The 14,847-nt window shown below is 45.1% G+C and overlaps 1 protein-coding gene across 1 annotated transcript in view; it reads right to left on the bottom strand.

Moving 5' to 3' along the window:
* TMEM275 (transmembrane protein 275) overlaps positions 1–14,802 on the bottom strand; it is a 41,380-nt gene extending 26,578 nt beyond the window's left edge. Inside the window, exons 1-2 of the mRNA XM_055724853.1 lie at positions 13,568–14,802; positions 10,891–11,042 (exon numbers count right to left, since the gene is read on the bottom strand). The gene's annotated coding sequence lies outside the window, so the exon portion shown is untranslated. The remainder of the gene's footprint in view (positions 1–10,890; positions 11,043–13,567) is intronic.
* Positions 14,803–14,847: the final 45 nt, after the last annotated feature.

Below are 14,847 nucleotides of genomic sequence, written 5' to 3' on the forward strand. Positions count from 1 at the left end.
TGGAAGAAGGAGAAACAGCAAGCTCCATAAACAGACCAGCTCATCCCTGAAGCCAGAGTTCTCCAGTCCAAGACTCCTTCCCCCCAGACCACAGAAGGGAGCACATCTTTAACGCTGACATTGCTTTGTTACAAGCAGAGTGAAAAAGCAACAGTCCCATAGCGTTAGGCTACGTGAAGACAAAAGCTAAGGTCCTGTAGACTGGATAGCCCATATAAATTGAGGAAAATTCATTATTCCATTTCCTCTCTTGAAACTGGGGGCAACCTGAGGCACAAAGCAGTTCCCAGGATAGGCGGCTGTGCACATAGCTCAAGTCAGGGATGCCAGAGAAAGAAAACATGAGATTAATGCATCAAAATCTCCAGGGAATCAATCTGATGAAGAGAAATATTGCTTTCAGCGACTGCATTTTTAAAATACATTGTGTATTTTATTAAATTTCAGGAATCACAGCACGTACATTCTTGCTTTGTACAGACTTGGCCCCTGTCAGGGCTTCAGCTTCTGTCTGGAAATAAAACAATGGGGAAAATCTGTATTCCTCTCTAGCCATGTTCACACAAACAGCAGCACAACTTATTAATATAATTAGCGCTCATAATAGATCTCTGTTCTTACAGCTGTGACAACACAGACACCTCAAACTATACTGCTGCCTCTCCAGTGTGAGCTGGGACATTGTGTCCTCTTTCAGCATGTTAAACCACTACCACAAAGAAAGTTCTTCCTAATAGGTTTTCCATGGAAACTCAGGACAACGGATGATTTTGTGTTTCGTGAGAGTCTATGGTTCCCCATCCCAACTTCAGAAACAGTCCAGTTAGACCCAGTCTGGACCATGCCGCTAAGAAGCCCCAAGCTGTTCCCAGCTCCCTGAGCTGGACAAGCGGGTGCTGTAGTCTGTGTCCCTGGAGAAGGTGGCAAGAAACCCTGAGCTAGGCTTCCAGCTGGGAAGGCTGAGGTGCGCTATCAGGTAGGTTCATGAATTGGTAGACAGATCAGCAGGGAGACATGTCCATCACGCGTGGAGGAGAGATAAATTTTTAACAAGCAAGTTACATACAGAGGGACAAGCTGGTATTAAACCTATTTTCCACTTCCACTTTGCAAAATGCCTTGCCAGGTTCTGTGGTTCGTTCGGTCTGTAGCTGAACTAGATACCTAATGCACCCTAAGGTAAGCAGGTTGTTCTGGAGGTGGCAATTTTCAGTATATTTGTAGTGGAGATGGAGACAAAAAGTGGCAGGGAACAATCGATAAGAAATAGTGTGGGAAGTGTGGAGGGAGAGGCATCCCCCAGACCTTCCCTTCTCACCCCTGCATTACCAGGGGGCTCACAACTGCGGCCTTTTGAGCTGTAAAATGTAATCTTGGGACTGGTGATAGCCCTGGAATAAATTCTGAGAAGGGATCAAGGATGCAGATTGAAAGACAACATGGATAAGCGCCCGATGGGCAAGAATCAAAAAGACCTATTATCCCTGTAAAGTATACAGACACACAGCAGCAATCATTAACTGCAGTCAAGTGTATTATCTCTTCATGTGCTCTTCTCCTGTGGACCCGATAATTCGTCTCATCCTACACCTTAAAAGATCTGATAGCTGGGAGATGCAACAAGTGAGAACTCACACAACAAGATATCATTAGTCTGACTACATCTACTCAAGGCTGTTTATTTTTCTCCAATACAAAGCAGAAACATTTAGAACTTTGATGTACAGTCATGAGAACAAATGAACCAGGAGCACAGCAGATCTGTTAGCTCTTTTGCGCACTTCTTTGCTAGTTCCTGACTGCTGATGTTGTGTGGCAATGATCCCTTTCATCAGCAATTACTTATTAGCCATACAACTCCAGTCCTTGCACAGCCTCTGCACTGATGTGCATGAAGCCCTGGCTGTTTCCATCCCCAGGGGAGCAAACACACCCCTCACAGCCTCACTATCCCCCAGAGCAGACTTTTTTCATCATCCTCCCGCTCTCTTTTTTGTTGTTGTTGTTCTAAGAAAGAAACTGAAATAACGATGAGATTGTTTCTACCAAGAGGTGGTGGCGGCAGCTCTGAAGCTCTCATGAATTACAAAAAGTCAAAGAGGATAAGCCTGCTGAGTGGAAACAGGGCGATATCACTTGCTGTCATCAGAGGACCTCCTGGGAAGAGCTGAACCCTGAGTGTCCCAAAAATTAAGAGTGTAAATTGATATGTGCTCCTTTGCTTCACAGAATCTGTGCGTCATATGAGGCAGGGGTAGCTGTTACCACAGCAACTAATCTAATCTTTATTTTAATTTTTGTTGTAGTCAGATCACAACAGAAAGGAAATAGCCATGCTCAGAATTAGAGGAACTGTATGTGCAAACACATGCACAGAAAACATACATAATTGCATACACAGCTGTAATTAAACGTAAAAAACCAGTTTTTATATGGGGAATACACTTAAGGAAATCGAACCAAATTGGACTCAATCTCAGAGACACAGAGAAAAGAGATAGCTCTATGCACAGCCATCGTGTTGAGTGTAACTGAGCCTATCACCGTCCTAGGGAAAAGGAGTGTACAACTTCTGTATCTTGCACTTGGGAGATTATCCCGCCCCAAACTGCCTGTCAGTTCATTCTCCTTCCTGTGAACGCTGCTTCTGGAGAAGAAACACAGGGACCTCTCAGCCATGTCCTAATACAAAAGCCCTGATACCATCCCAAAAACCATAGTCCAGGCAACAATATGCCCTCAACATTGCCATCCCAAAGTTATACATCTCAGGAAGGGAAATGCTCGAGATCTTCCTTTCCTGACTCACCACATGGCTGGCAACCAGGGCAGGGAGCCAAACAGGCCAAGATTAGGAACCCCATGTTTAAAAACCCTCAAATTCCAGGTGTCAAAATGCTTGAAGCCCTGAGTAGGGAAGCATGCAGTGCCTGCGGCGCAATATCCAGATAAAGCTGGTGTGCCAGACATTCCTTAATGCCAGGTGGCAGACATGGACAAAAGAAAAACCTTAAGCACGTCCCCAGGGATTCAGGCACCCGAGTGGTGTTCTGGTTTCAGCTGGGATAAAGTTATTTTTCTTCCTAGCAGCTGGTACAGTGCCCGTGGTTTGTATTTAGTATGGGAATAATGTTGATAACAGCGATATTTTTAGTAGTTGCTAAGTAGCGTTTACACTAAGTCAAGGACTTTTCTCGTACCACCCCACTAGCGAGCAGGCTGGGAGGACAGAAGAAGCTAGGAGCAGACACGGCCCGGACAGCTGACCCAAACTGGCCAAAGGGGTATGACATACCCTATGACATCATGCTCAGCATATAAAGCTGGGGGAAGAAGGCAGCGGGGACATTCAAACTGATGGTGTTAGCCTTCCCAAGTAAACATTACACGTGACGGAGCCCTGCTTTCCTGCCTGCAAATGGGAAGCAGTAAATGAATTCCTTGTCTTGCTTTGCCTGCGTGCACGGCTTTTGCTTTACTTATTAAAATGTCTTTATCTCAACCCACGAGTTTTCTCACTTTTAGTCTTCCGACCTCTCCCTCATCCCACCACGGGGGAATGGTGGGGAGTGACAGCAAGAGGCTGTGTGGGGCTTAGTTACCAGTTAAACCATGGCAGTGGTCACCAGTCAGATACCACCTTAGGCCGCTGACATCGTCACTGGCTTCCAAATATGACAAGCCAGATCCTCTCCTGCTCTGAACTGGGACAGACAGTTCCCATGTCATCATCAACAACGTTAAACTGTTTTATGCTGCTTTTGTTTTGCCAGAGTGTCCTTTCACAGGAACTCTTTTCGAGTTGGGCTTTTTCTTTTTTTTTTTTTGTAGTTTCCTTTTATCTGGAGAGCAGAATTTTCTGTGAAGGGGTTGCAGCCAGAACACCAAACTGATGCTGCTTCTATCAATGCAAATCCAGAGGAAAAGCTGGCAAACTTTCAGCTTAAGACGACAGCACACAGCAACACTCATCACCTGCAGGACCCACCCTGAAACACCCTGAATCAAGACAACAACTTCAGCTCAAATCCAGCCTGTCTTCTGAGCCATGAGGCTGCAGGAGTGTTGTGTCATGGGTGGACGAGACAGGAAGGAAACATGGAATATCAAGACTTCTTCAAGCTTCATAAAGACAATGAAGATCTCTGCCTTTTGCTGACTGCACAGCACACCACCAGTTCATGAAGTCCTTCAGCTGCTGACTGCCAAAGGCTAGGGGTTACAGGCAGGGAAAGCATCCTAATTACATGTCTTCCTCCGACATCCTCTCCTGGCCACTGACAGAAACAGGATGCAGAGTAAGAGCGTTTAGCTTGACCCAAAACAGCCCCTCTAATTCTCAGCAAGAATCCAAGATGTTCCAACCTCCAATTTAGAGGAGGATGGAATTATCAACCCTTCCCCTCAGCTATTGCCAAACTGGACTCCCACCCTGAGTGCCAGATCTTTTGCTAGCGCGGGAGGAGACACGCCAGGATTACAGAATAACAGGTCCCCTAAAGGTAAAGTTCTGCTTTGAAGTGGTGATAACTTGGGCAGATGGGATCGGTGTTTAGAGAGAGATGGGTGTTTGCACCTGGAACAAGCACAAGCAGAGGAAGCAGCTCAGTAAGTGATACAGGTTTAGGTATTTTTAGTAATGCAATGCAGCAGTTAACAGAAAAACTAAGAAGGAAGAGCAAGAAACAATGAAAATCAGTTCAGCTTTAACCAACTTCAGAGGGATCACACCGGTGCATCAAACCAAGCTCCTGGCCATCATCTTTACGGGCAAGCAGGAATAAACCCATTGCTGTCCAACAGAAGGCCTAAGCTCAGAGTGGGGCTGAGCACACCCCATCCCAGTAGATTTTAATCACATGCCACCAAGACACATGCCTCTTCATCCATCTGCTCCTGGCTGCTGCCGGGATCCTTCCTGTCACCTCCGACTGCAAAAACAGCAGCTGCAATTAATAACGTGCAGACACTCTCAATTGCTCATCTTGGCAGCCATCTGGCTTCATGTCCCATATATCCCTGCTATGGAAAGCAAAAGGGTATTTTACTCCTGTCACCAACTGCTGAAGTATAGACTAAAAAACAAGCAAGACTGGTATGAAACAGAAGATAGATTATAAACAAGCAAGAGGACGAGAGGAAGGTGCTGAGCGATACATCCATGCAAACAAAAGGGGAGCTGCCTTCCAGAAGCAACAATTGTGAGTTCACATTCCCTGAGGACCCATTTTGAGCAATGCTCCATGAGCTCTCAGTCATTCATTTTGCTGGCTTTCCTTTGTTATTCTACTGTCATCATTTTTGTTCATCTCAATTTCCCTTCTCCAGGCTTTGAGTACAAACAAACATAATAAGTCAGATCTTTAACCGCTCTAATTTGGTGCAGTTCCCTGGATGTCCATATAGCAAGGCTGATTTAATTCAGCCTTATGCCTCCAAAGGACCCTTTAATAGCAATTACAGGCCAGATGAGTGGGATTTTAATTTCCAATTCAGCCAGTTTAGCTCAATTCAGAAGTGCCAAATTTTGCCCAGCTCTATCATTCAGCTCAATGTTCTGCATTTTACACAAATGCTGGTAACACAACAGGAAAGAAATTGGAAAAGCTCACTTTCTAGATGAGGACAACCTCTTGGAGCCATGTTTGTACAGTACCTAGCATAATAGGGACCTTTGGCATATATAAGGTTTTTAGATGTACATTTTTTAAGTCAACATTTGAGATAAGAGTTTCTATTGCATTAAGCATTCCCATGCTACATCTGCTGCTGAGAATTTGGCCCCAAGACCTAAGATGAGTATCTTCCCTGCCTTGCAGAAAACATTACACAGATAACGATGTTGAACTCAGATGCAGCACTTGGTGTAATTTTAGTTCAGCTGCAGAATTTCACTGGGCAGGGATTCAAGATGAAAGTTCTGGTCTCGGGCAAGCTGCTGGCTGGCAGGAGGACCCAACTAAGCCACATGGGCTTGCATTTCTGCCTGATTCCCAAGTTATGACAGTTACTGTCCTGCAAAGGAGACGAGGGACCTTGCAAATGTCCTCCCAGGTGGGACCCTTTAGGCACACAGAGCTGCTGAACCCTGCTCTGGTAAGCTGAGGTGGGGATCCAGGAAAGAACAAATGCAAGGACTAAACGTTTGTCTGAAAAATGCCAGTGTGAATCTTGATCTGAACAAACTCAAGCCAATATGATTTTAATGCTATTTTAAAGGGGATTAAGCAATATGCAAAAATGCATCACATCCATTTATTTTTTTTTAAATCCCACGTGTTACACAGACCATAAAACATTCAGCTTAAAAAAAAAAAAAGAAAAAGAAAAAAGAAAAAGGCTTGCTGTCTATACAAACCATATTCACATAAACATGGAAAGAAGCAGAGCTGTCAACAGATATACCGATACCCACCCTCCTTCCATGCACCCTTCACTTTCGTACTTCCTTTTCCTGTGTGGGGTTTGGGTTTCTTTCATTCTGTTTATTTTTTCTTAACAACTTAAGACAACAACATTTTGTTCTGTATTTCCACAGCTATTCCATGGTGATTTGTTAACGATGTTGGGTTTGCAGTCAAACTACTGGAAACACAAAAAGCTGGCAAGCTGCTTCCCTCATTAGGGAACACAGCTCTCAAGTGCCAGCCTATTAGCTGAATTATTCAACACAAGAAAAAACACATGACAAATAAAAAAAAAAATAGTTACAACAAGAGTGGGAAGGGAAGGGAAGCTTATTGATTTCCGTGCTGTTGGAAAAGTTTGGCAGCATTCCTCAAAACTCAGTTTGGGATTAAACCCATCTAAGGCACTCAGGCAAGGCTGAATGGCTGCACAGAAGCAGACAGAAGCTGGCATTCATAATTCAGATATTGGACTGTATTGTTTCTGTCTTGAACTGATAATGAAGAAGCCCAAGGGGGCAATATTTCCAAAACCATAACGTAAAGGAATCTGTTTATGTTCAGTTTGTGAGTAACTGGTGGTTTTGGAAATCTTCCACATCCAGCCACAGGCTTTAAGCATTGAAACAACTCACCAGGAGGATCCACAGTAATAGTTTGTGTGTGTTCTTATTGTGTAATAAATACCATGTAATTCAGAGGAGCTTAACCACCCATGAGAGAAGAGCGCGTTGCCTCATGTGCCAATGGCAAGAAGAGTTGACGCATGGCAGTTTGTGCCCTTAGGAAAGCTAAGAACCGGATCAAAAACTCTGATGGGAAAGTCAGGATTATCTGTAACCTGAAAAGATGAAGATTCAGGCACAAAATTGAGCAGGGTGGTCAAGACCTTGAGGATCCTCATCTTGCTGGGGAACTGCATGCAAGTGGGCAAAACCAGGATCACAGTCTTAACCCCTGAGGGAGGTGACTAGGGACACAGCCTCTGGTGAGAGATTTCATCCACATGAGAGGTAAACCAGAGCTGGTATCTTGGAGAAACCTCAAGATTATGGAATGAAGTCTTCTGCTGTAGAAGTCAGTATGCAGGCTGGACTGCAGAGGAGCACACGGACAACTGCCCCTACTCCAGAAGCAGCGTGGACAGGGGAGAAGGGTGTTATTTGAAGCATTCAGAAACAGGGACTGTGTGATTTAGGTATCAACTGGTAATCAGAAGTAGAAGAAATCTGGACTTGTCAAAGCATTTTTGGCTATTCCAAAAATACTGAGAAATGGGGAAGAAAATAGAAAAATCCTCACGAGAGCTGTACTTTTTCTTACAGCTGTACGTTTCTCCTGTTAAAGCAAAAGGCAATGAGTTTTATGAAACTTCATAAGCTATAGTGATCTGCATGTGATGTTAGGAAGACAAAACCTGAATCCAGAGATGTGGGAAGCGTGTCCTTTAGCTACTGCAGGGCCTGAAAGAGCAGTGCTGCTTATGCAGCAGACTACCACCCACTCACTCGTCCCCAGGCAGGTTCTTCCCTTTACCCAGAAACACTGTACAAGTAGATTTTGTATATTTTTGTGAAGAGTTTGGTTATGCACGCATCTCATGTGTAAACATAACTTCAGTGGTGATAGCCCCTGAGAGGAATCTGCACAGAAGCCAGAATTTTTGTGCCACAGTTGTGCTGACAGGGTAAGATCTAACAAATCAGGAGGAAAGCAGCAACAATGGAATTAATCAAGCAATTAAATCATTTTAGTTGATGGCCCCGACAAAAAGAGAAGTCGGGCAGTGAGATCTACTGATGACACTGAGCCATCACTTAGAAGAGGGCCAGAATATCACAAGCAGGATGCTGAGCACCTCAGTAAATCTAACAGGGCTGAAATTCAGTAGCCGACAGCAATGATATTAGGGAGCAATTAGAATTTTTGCTGTGAGAGTGGAGACTTGACCTCTGGTCTACTGTTCCCAGAGGAGAGGAAAGGACTGGGTTTGCAGAAGCAAGTTAGTGGCTGCAAATACCAACACACCAGAGAAATCTTAGTATGATCAGGTGAGAGATTTCTGGGGAGAAGGGAAGCACGCTGCTGGTGTGTAAGACAGTGACATGCCTTAGTGCACGCAGCTGGAACCAGAATGGGGGGCTTTCCCCATCCAAAGGGCTTGGCGTATTTACCTGGACATGCAAAGGCTGAGAAGGAATGTGATCACAAGGAACAATGTTTAGAAAAGTAGGTATATTTGCATTGGAAGATGAGGTCATTGCATGAATTAAGGGGTAGAGTGTGGCTACAGATTTGTTCAGATGTTCTCTTCAGTCTCTCCTCCAGCCTTCACAACAGCCCAGACCTCTCACGGCATCTGTACGTGGCTCTGAAAGAGGGAAAGGCAAGTAGCCCTGACTTCCAGCACATAAATTGAACTAGAAGGCTTACATCATGAAGAGCCCATGAAGGGCTCGAGGGAAGCCACGAGACACAGACTGGGCAGACAGAGCAGCTCTTCTTGGAGTAGCTCCAGTGCCAGCTTAGTGTCTTCCCCTGAAACCCACTAGATTCTTCATCCTTTGGGATAATGGGCGTGGGGGGAAGTGCAAAACCAAAATACTAACAGGATCACTTTCAGATGACAGTATTTGGTGTATGCTTGCAATGCCACACAGAGAATAGCTGGTAGATCTATATCGAGAGGACCAGTCCAAGTTGCCATCTGATCTCCTAAAAATCCACCCCCATCATCCCAGTTGTTTAGAATCAGAGGCAAATTGGCCAAAATGACTTGGTTGAGACTTTGGCAAAATTTTCCACACAATCAAGAAGGCAGGGGAGAAACTACTAGTCTTGAGGCCTGTTTGACTTTGCCATTGGTTAAAGCAAAGACCTTGCCGCTCCACAGACCTCAGGCAATGCTTGGCATTAGGAAGTGGGCTGACAATGGGTAATTAATCAGAAGGCAGTGCAATTGAACACTCCCACTGCTGCTCAATTAATCTGATCGCTTTCCTTATAAATTCACAATCGCAGCCTGTGACTACAGCAGACCTTATTTATATGCCAGAGAGGTTTCCAGTCAGGATCAGGCTGTTCTGTGTTTCCAGCTCAAGTCCTAGGGCTGTGGTGAAGCCACTAGCACAGATACCACTGCCGGCGTTCTGCAGTGAAACTGCAAAGCTTGCAAAGCTGCCCAAGTGGTTTAGACCTCAAATGAAAAGAAGTGGGATGGCCAAACCTCAGAGGGCCTTCATGGTATTTCCAGCAGGAGGTGGAGCCTGTTCCAGTTTCAAGTAAAACTTGAAGTAAATTGCTCAGAACAGGGGGCAGTTTTACAGATGTCCCTTCCCACATTTCAATGAAACTGAGAGCAGGTGTAGGGATGAGAGTGAAAGCACTCTGCTCTGATGAAACACCATGAAAATGGCTTTGCAGGGCACGATAGCACTGTGAGACAGTTTAAGGCAGAACATGAGGAAAGCTGCATCCAGTTGCTGCTGGAAGGACACATGGGGTATAAAAGACATTTTCGCTAGCCAGAGGTGGCATGATCCTTTCCCAAAACGCAGCAAAGAGCATGTTCTGGATGGCATCCCCCACTTAGCTTGGAGAGCACTGGCAGTCTGCTGTAAACAGCCTGAAAATGCCCAAACGAGGTTAGGATTACTTTGTACAGCAGCAAGGGTATGGCAGAGCTTAATATAAGAGGAAACCAGCCAGTGTGGGACCAAGGCTTGCTGCAGTCAGTTGGAAGCTTTGTACTGAGCTCAGTGCTTAGGATAAGCATGGAAGGCATTTGCTCCACAAAATTTTTTCATGGCAGGGATATACATTTTTCTCTGAAAACACCACATCCATATGGATAATGTCACACAGAAACAAAACAAAACAAAAAAAACCTCACAAAACCAAAACAAATCTCACTTGTCACTTATGAAAAGGAATCCGCTCCTGGATCATCCCAACAGTGCTGACTGCAGCCATTTCTGCCCATTCCTCTCCAGCATCGATTATTGTCTCAGCCCAATGCAACCTCTCACTTTCATTCACCTCCCCTCTGCTAGAGAAGAAAAGCCAACCTGCTTCATCCACTATGACCAGAAGCAATCAGATGGTCACTGACAGAAGCCCCCAGCAAAGCTTAGTGACAAAGCAGGACCATCCGCACAGGTCTCCAGCAAACAGCTATTTCTGCTCATAACAAAAGGATGTTGCAGCTCTTGCACCCCCAAAGCTAGCAGGTAGTACCCCAAAAAGCAATTCTCAGTTCTAATACAAAACAGCAGGCACAGCAACCACAAAACAACCCAGCATACTGGTCAAGCCAGCTACAATTAAGCCATATAAAACATCAGTAGAGAAACAGGTATAACTTTCATTGCCTCCGGTGACTCTTTTAAAGCTGGAACAGTTTGTATTGGGATCATTTCTATAAACCAGCTCTCTGACTGAAGAGGAAAAGACTTCACTATTCCCACATTCCCAGTTCACCAACCTGTGTCGCAGTCAGTGTCTGCTCTCCTCCTACATGTAGCTCCATGAGATGTTTCTCCATTTCATTCCACAGCAGTCTCTAGAGGCTGTGGCAGTCTGCAGGAACACTCCTGGGCTAAGCAAGCAGATCTAGAGCTGCTGCAAGGTGAACATCTGGATAAAGAATAAGGTGAAACTAGGGAATAAGAAAAGGAGCACGAAATAAATGAGGCAACTCTGCTTTCCCCACAGGCAGCTTGGAGCTGGGTGCAGGCATTACAATTCCCAAGGCAGAAAAAGTTTCTCAAGTCCAGAGAGCAATGACTTAGGGTAAGGGAAGTCAGGGAGATAAGATTCACACCCATACACATACATAGTGTTGCCTAATAACTGGCCACAAGATTTTGATCAGATGTGGTGCCAGGTTAGGTCATGAACTTTGTTCTGGATCAAACAGAAAGCGCCAGACTCTGAGCTCCTTTGTATCTTCTGCCATGCAGAGTCCTTGCCCGCTTCTTGCTTTGCAGAACATTTCAGGAGGCCCCATTCCCCCTTCCCTCCCACTCCACAATGAATCAGAGCAAAGCTGCTGAACTGGGGCTGCTTGTCACCCTGCCAAACTTTGCTAACCAATCTTGTGTGAAAGCAGCTGTGACAGAAAATCTAGCGTCAAGTTGATCAGCTGGAAGGGACCCAGCAGAACACTGGTACTCTGTCTCACAACCACTGGATGAGTCAATTCTCAACATCCTTAGTATTAGAGATGTTGGACTGGGTGCAAGGTCCAATTCCCTGAACCAGCCCATGCCAGTCAGTCCCCACAAAATAATCTAAGGATGAAGCATTTCTTTCAGGGGTTTTCTTTTTCCTATTGGACAGAAATTTGTGGCTCAGTAATGTCTCCCTCCAGACATGAAACAGCTTTTTTGCAAACATCATCAGCAAAATGCCACCATTGCTTTTACAACTTTTTTTGTTTTCTTCCCGGAGAAGTGCATTTCTGTGCTTGGAGCATTTTAAATGCACTGATTGAATCTGCCAGGGGTAACCAAACACACACATTGCATGGGAAATACAACAAAGAAAGGAAGGAAGGAAGGGTACAAGCAAATATTTCTTCAGGATTGTTAGGCCTTTCAGTTACCATGGCAGTATGTTTCCATGGAAGCCAAATTTGAAGCCTGTTGCTGCCACTGGAGTGGCCCAAAGAAAATTATTAGTTTTGAAAATTAACCAAGCTGCTCTCTACCTTGAAAGCCAGCCCACCCACAGCTCTCAAAAAAATAACAGCATCTTTCCATCCCGATAAAGGATTCAATAAACATGTGGGGAATGAAGAAAGAGAATGCCACACAACGAAAAACAGGAGCTTGCTTTTATGCAACCAACAATGCAGAAACCGCACCTGTAAAAGCACAAGCACAAGGTTGAATGCACTTTGTAAAATACTGCACGTCAAGGTCAGCAAAATCCTACAGAGCATCCTGTGCCACTGGCTCCCACGGGGACAGAAAGAATACTTTGAGACTAATGCTGTTTGGTTGCTATTTGTTTGAAATTACCACCACCACCCTTCGTTGTGCTGATGCCTCTCCCTTGGTTTGATCACCCACCTACCAGGAAAAGTTTGGGAAGGGGAAGGAGAATTTTCCAGGGGGGGCACCTTAACATTAAAGATCACCTTAGTTGCTTTGCTTCTCTCCTTGCTGGTCAGAACATATTTCTGATTTCTTGAAAGTCACTTTTCACCTTACCCACCCCATTTTCCCCACCAAAAGCCATTTTCAACAGCCTCTTTCATTTTTCAGAAGCCAGGGAGCCCACATAGGTTGCCTGGTGTATTTTATCACTAGTAACTGAAAAAGCACAGCACAGATTCAGCCCTTTCCAAAGGAGACATGGTGGGATTCAGTGATGAATCGAAGTCACACTTCTACAGGCTGCCCGAACAAAAGACATTCAGGTGACAAGAGCACACCCTCAACTACTTTAAAAGGACAGACCACAGAGTCTCTGCATTTAGTGACTTCTCACCTAGAAACAAGTGCCTCTTCCCCATCGACATGAAAAAAGCATCATGAAGGCCTACTAAATTAGACCTTCTGGGGATAAAATGCCTAAAGAAATTTGGACTCTCATTGAAAAATAAAGACCAGAGGGAAAGGGGCACCTGTGATAAGAGACTGTTGGACCATCAGCTGAATCTGACTTCTCATATTGAGGAAAAGAAAGATCTAACATCTGTACCACTGGAACACTGCTATTGTGCCACCGCTACAAGGTCTCCTGTGCTCCCTGCTACCTCTCTTGCCCAGAAGGAAGAGGGAGAGAGAAACAGCTTGTTTTAAAGTACAGGTCAAACAAAAGCATTTGACTTGAATATGGCAGATTTCCTTTGAAAGAAAGGCGAGTACAAATAAAGGGCCTGTCACCTGGTTTGGCATCCCTGCTCCTTTCAGACTTCACTGGAAAAGGAACTAAAACCCACCGTGTTTGTCACAAATGGGCTGATCTGGTTATGCCAGGTGTGAGCCTCACAGGGCACTGGGGAGTGCTGCATCCTGTTTCTCTGGCAAAATAACCTTCCCCACCCAAAGGTTACAAACTCTTAGCCATAGACATCCAAAGAAACTAAAAAAATTACTCTGCAAGAGGCAGTCAAAACAAGACCACACCTGAAAGCAGAACAACTGGCTTACATCAGCACTTCTTCCCGCTTGGAGAGGTTTTCTTAGTTCACAGCATTACACAGCTCTGGCACCTACTGCTCCCTGCTGCTTGCCTTCCTCTCTGCTAGAGGTTACTGCCCTGTGGAAAAAGGAAAAGCATGTCCAGATTTTAGCTCTTCAGTGAAAAGCCAAACATCATCGCTTCAAGTCCTGAACAGACAAGTTTGCAAGTATGTACCAGTGGGAGCAAGGATGCTCTAATACAGGTCACATGCGGAGGTGGCTGCTGGCAGCACGCACCAGGCAGCTGAGAGCAGGCAAGAGCCAGATGGGCCCTACACCATCAGCTCAGAGGCTTGTCAGAACCACCAGGCAAAGTTTAACCATTTAGAGCAAGTCCTGCTGGGCACTTCAAGTGTTTCACATGCCAGTGCTTAAAATCCTTTGCACTGCACGCATGCGACAGCTAAAGCAATCTCCATGCTGGAGGAGGCTTCAAACCCAGAGAAATACTTGTCCACCTAGACTGCAATTCTACTAGCTGAAGGTAACGGCATGAATATCTCCAAACTAAGGTTTTCTCTGGACATTTTGCTCTCTCCTCCCAAGCTCTCTTTCGTAAAGGGAAAGCCAATCTGGCTAGCAAGCCAGTTTATTCCTCGCTGTGAAGATGACACGTGTATTGGATTCACTTTCCACACTGGGTTCTGGAGACAGGGGGGAAAGGACTGACTGTCCAGACCAATAGTTCACCTAAGAACACTGAAGCAGCAGCTTTGGTCTTAGCCCCAGAGTGAGTTAGTGGAGCAAACTACCACCAGTGAAAGGCAGCAGGTGCAGAGCAAAGTCTGTAAAGAGCCACTTACCAACACTTGAATAAGTCTACCAGACCCTGTAGTCTCTGGGCAAGCAGCACCATTAATGTCCCCTTTTCACACCTCCATGGTAATGCTGCTGCTTAGACTTCTAGAGTCTGAAAAGCTTCGGGGCTCCATCCAAGAGGAGTATTTTGCATCATACCACCACTCCTGGTCAAGCTTCCGGACTTTTGTTTCATGCACAAATCAAAGGGAAGAACACAAAATGTAACAGTGCAGATGACTGAGGGGACAGTGAGTTCAGGAACTTATCTGATCTCTTATGGAAGTCAAAAGATCACAGGATCCCTTTCCAACCCTCTCTGTGTAGTCATATCTTCATTTTACCTCAAGACAGCAGAGATCACAGGAGCCTCCAGAGACTGATAAAGCAACAGAAGAGGGAGGTATGCTTAGTCTTCAGGGACTTAAATTGTCTTAAATCCAATATCA

The sequence above is a fragment of the Falco cherrug genome, chromosome 12 (genome assembly GCF_023634085.1).
Source record: "Falco cherrug isolate bFalChe1 chromosome 12, bFalChe1.pri, whole genome shotgun sequence".
NCBI classification, from domain to species: domain Eukaryota; kingdom Metazoa; phylum Chordata; class Aves; order Falconiformes; family Falconidae; genus Falco; species Falco cherrug.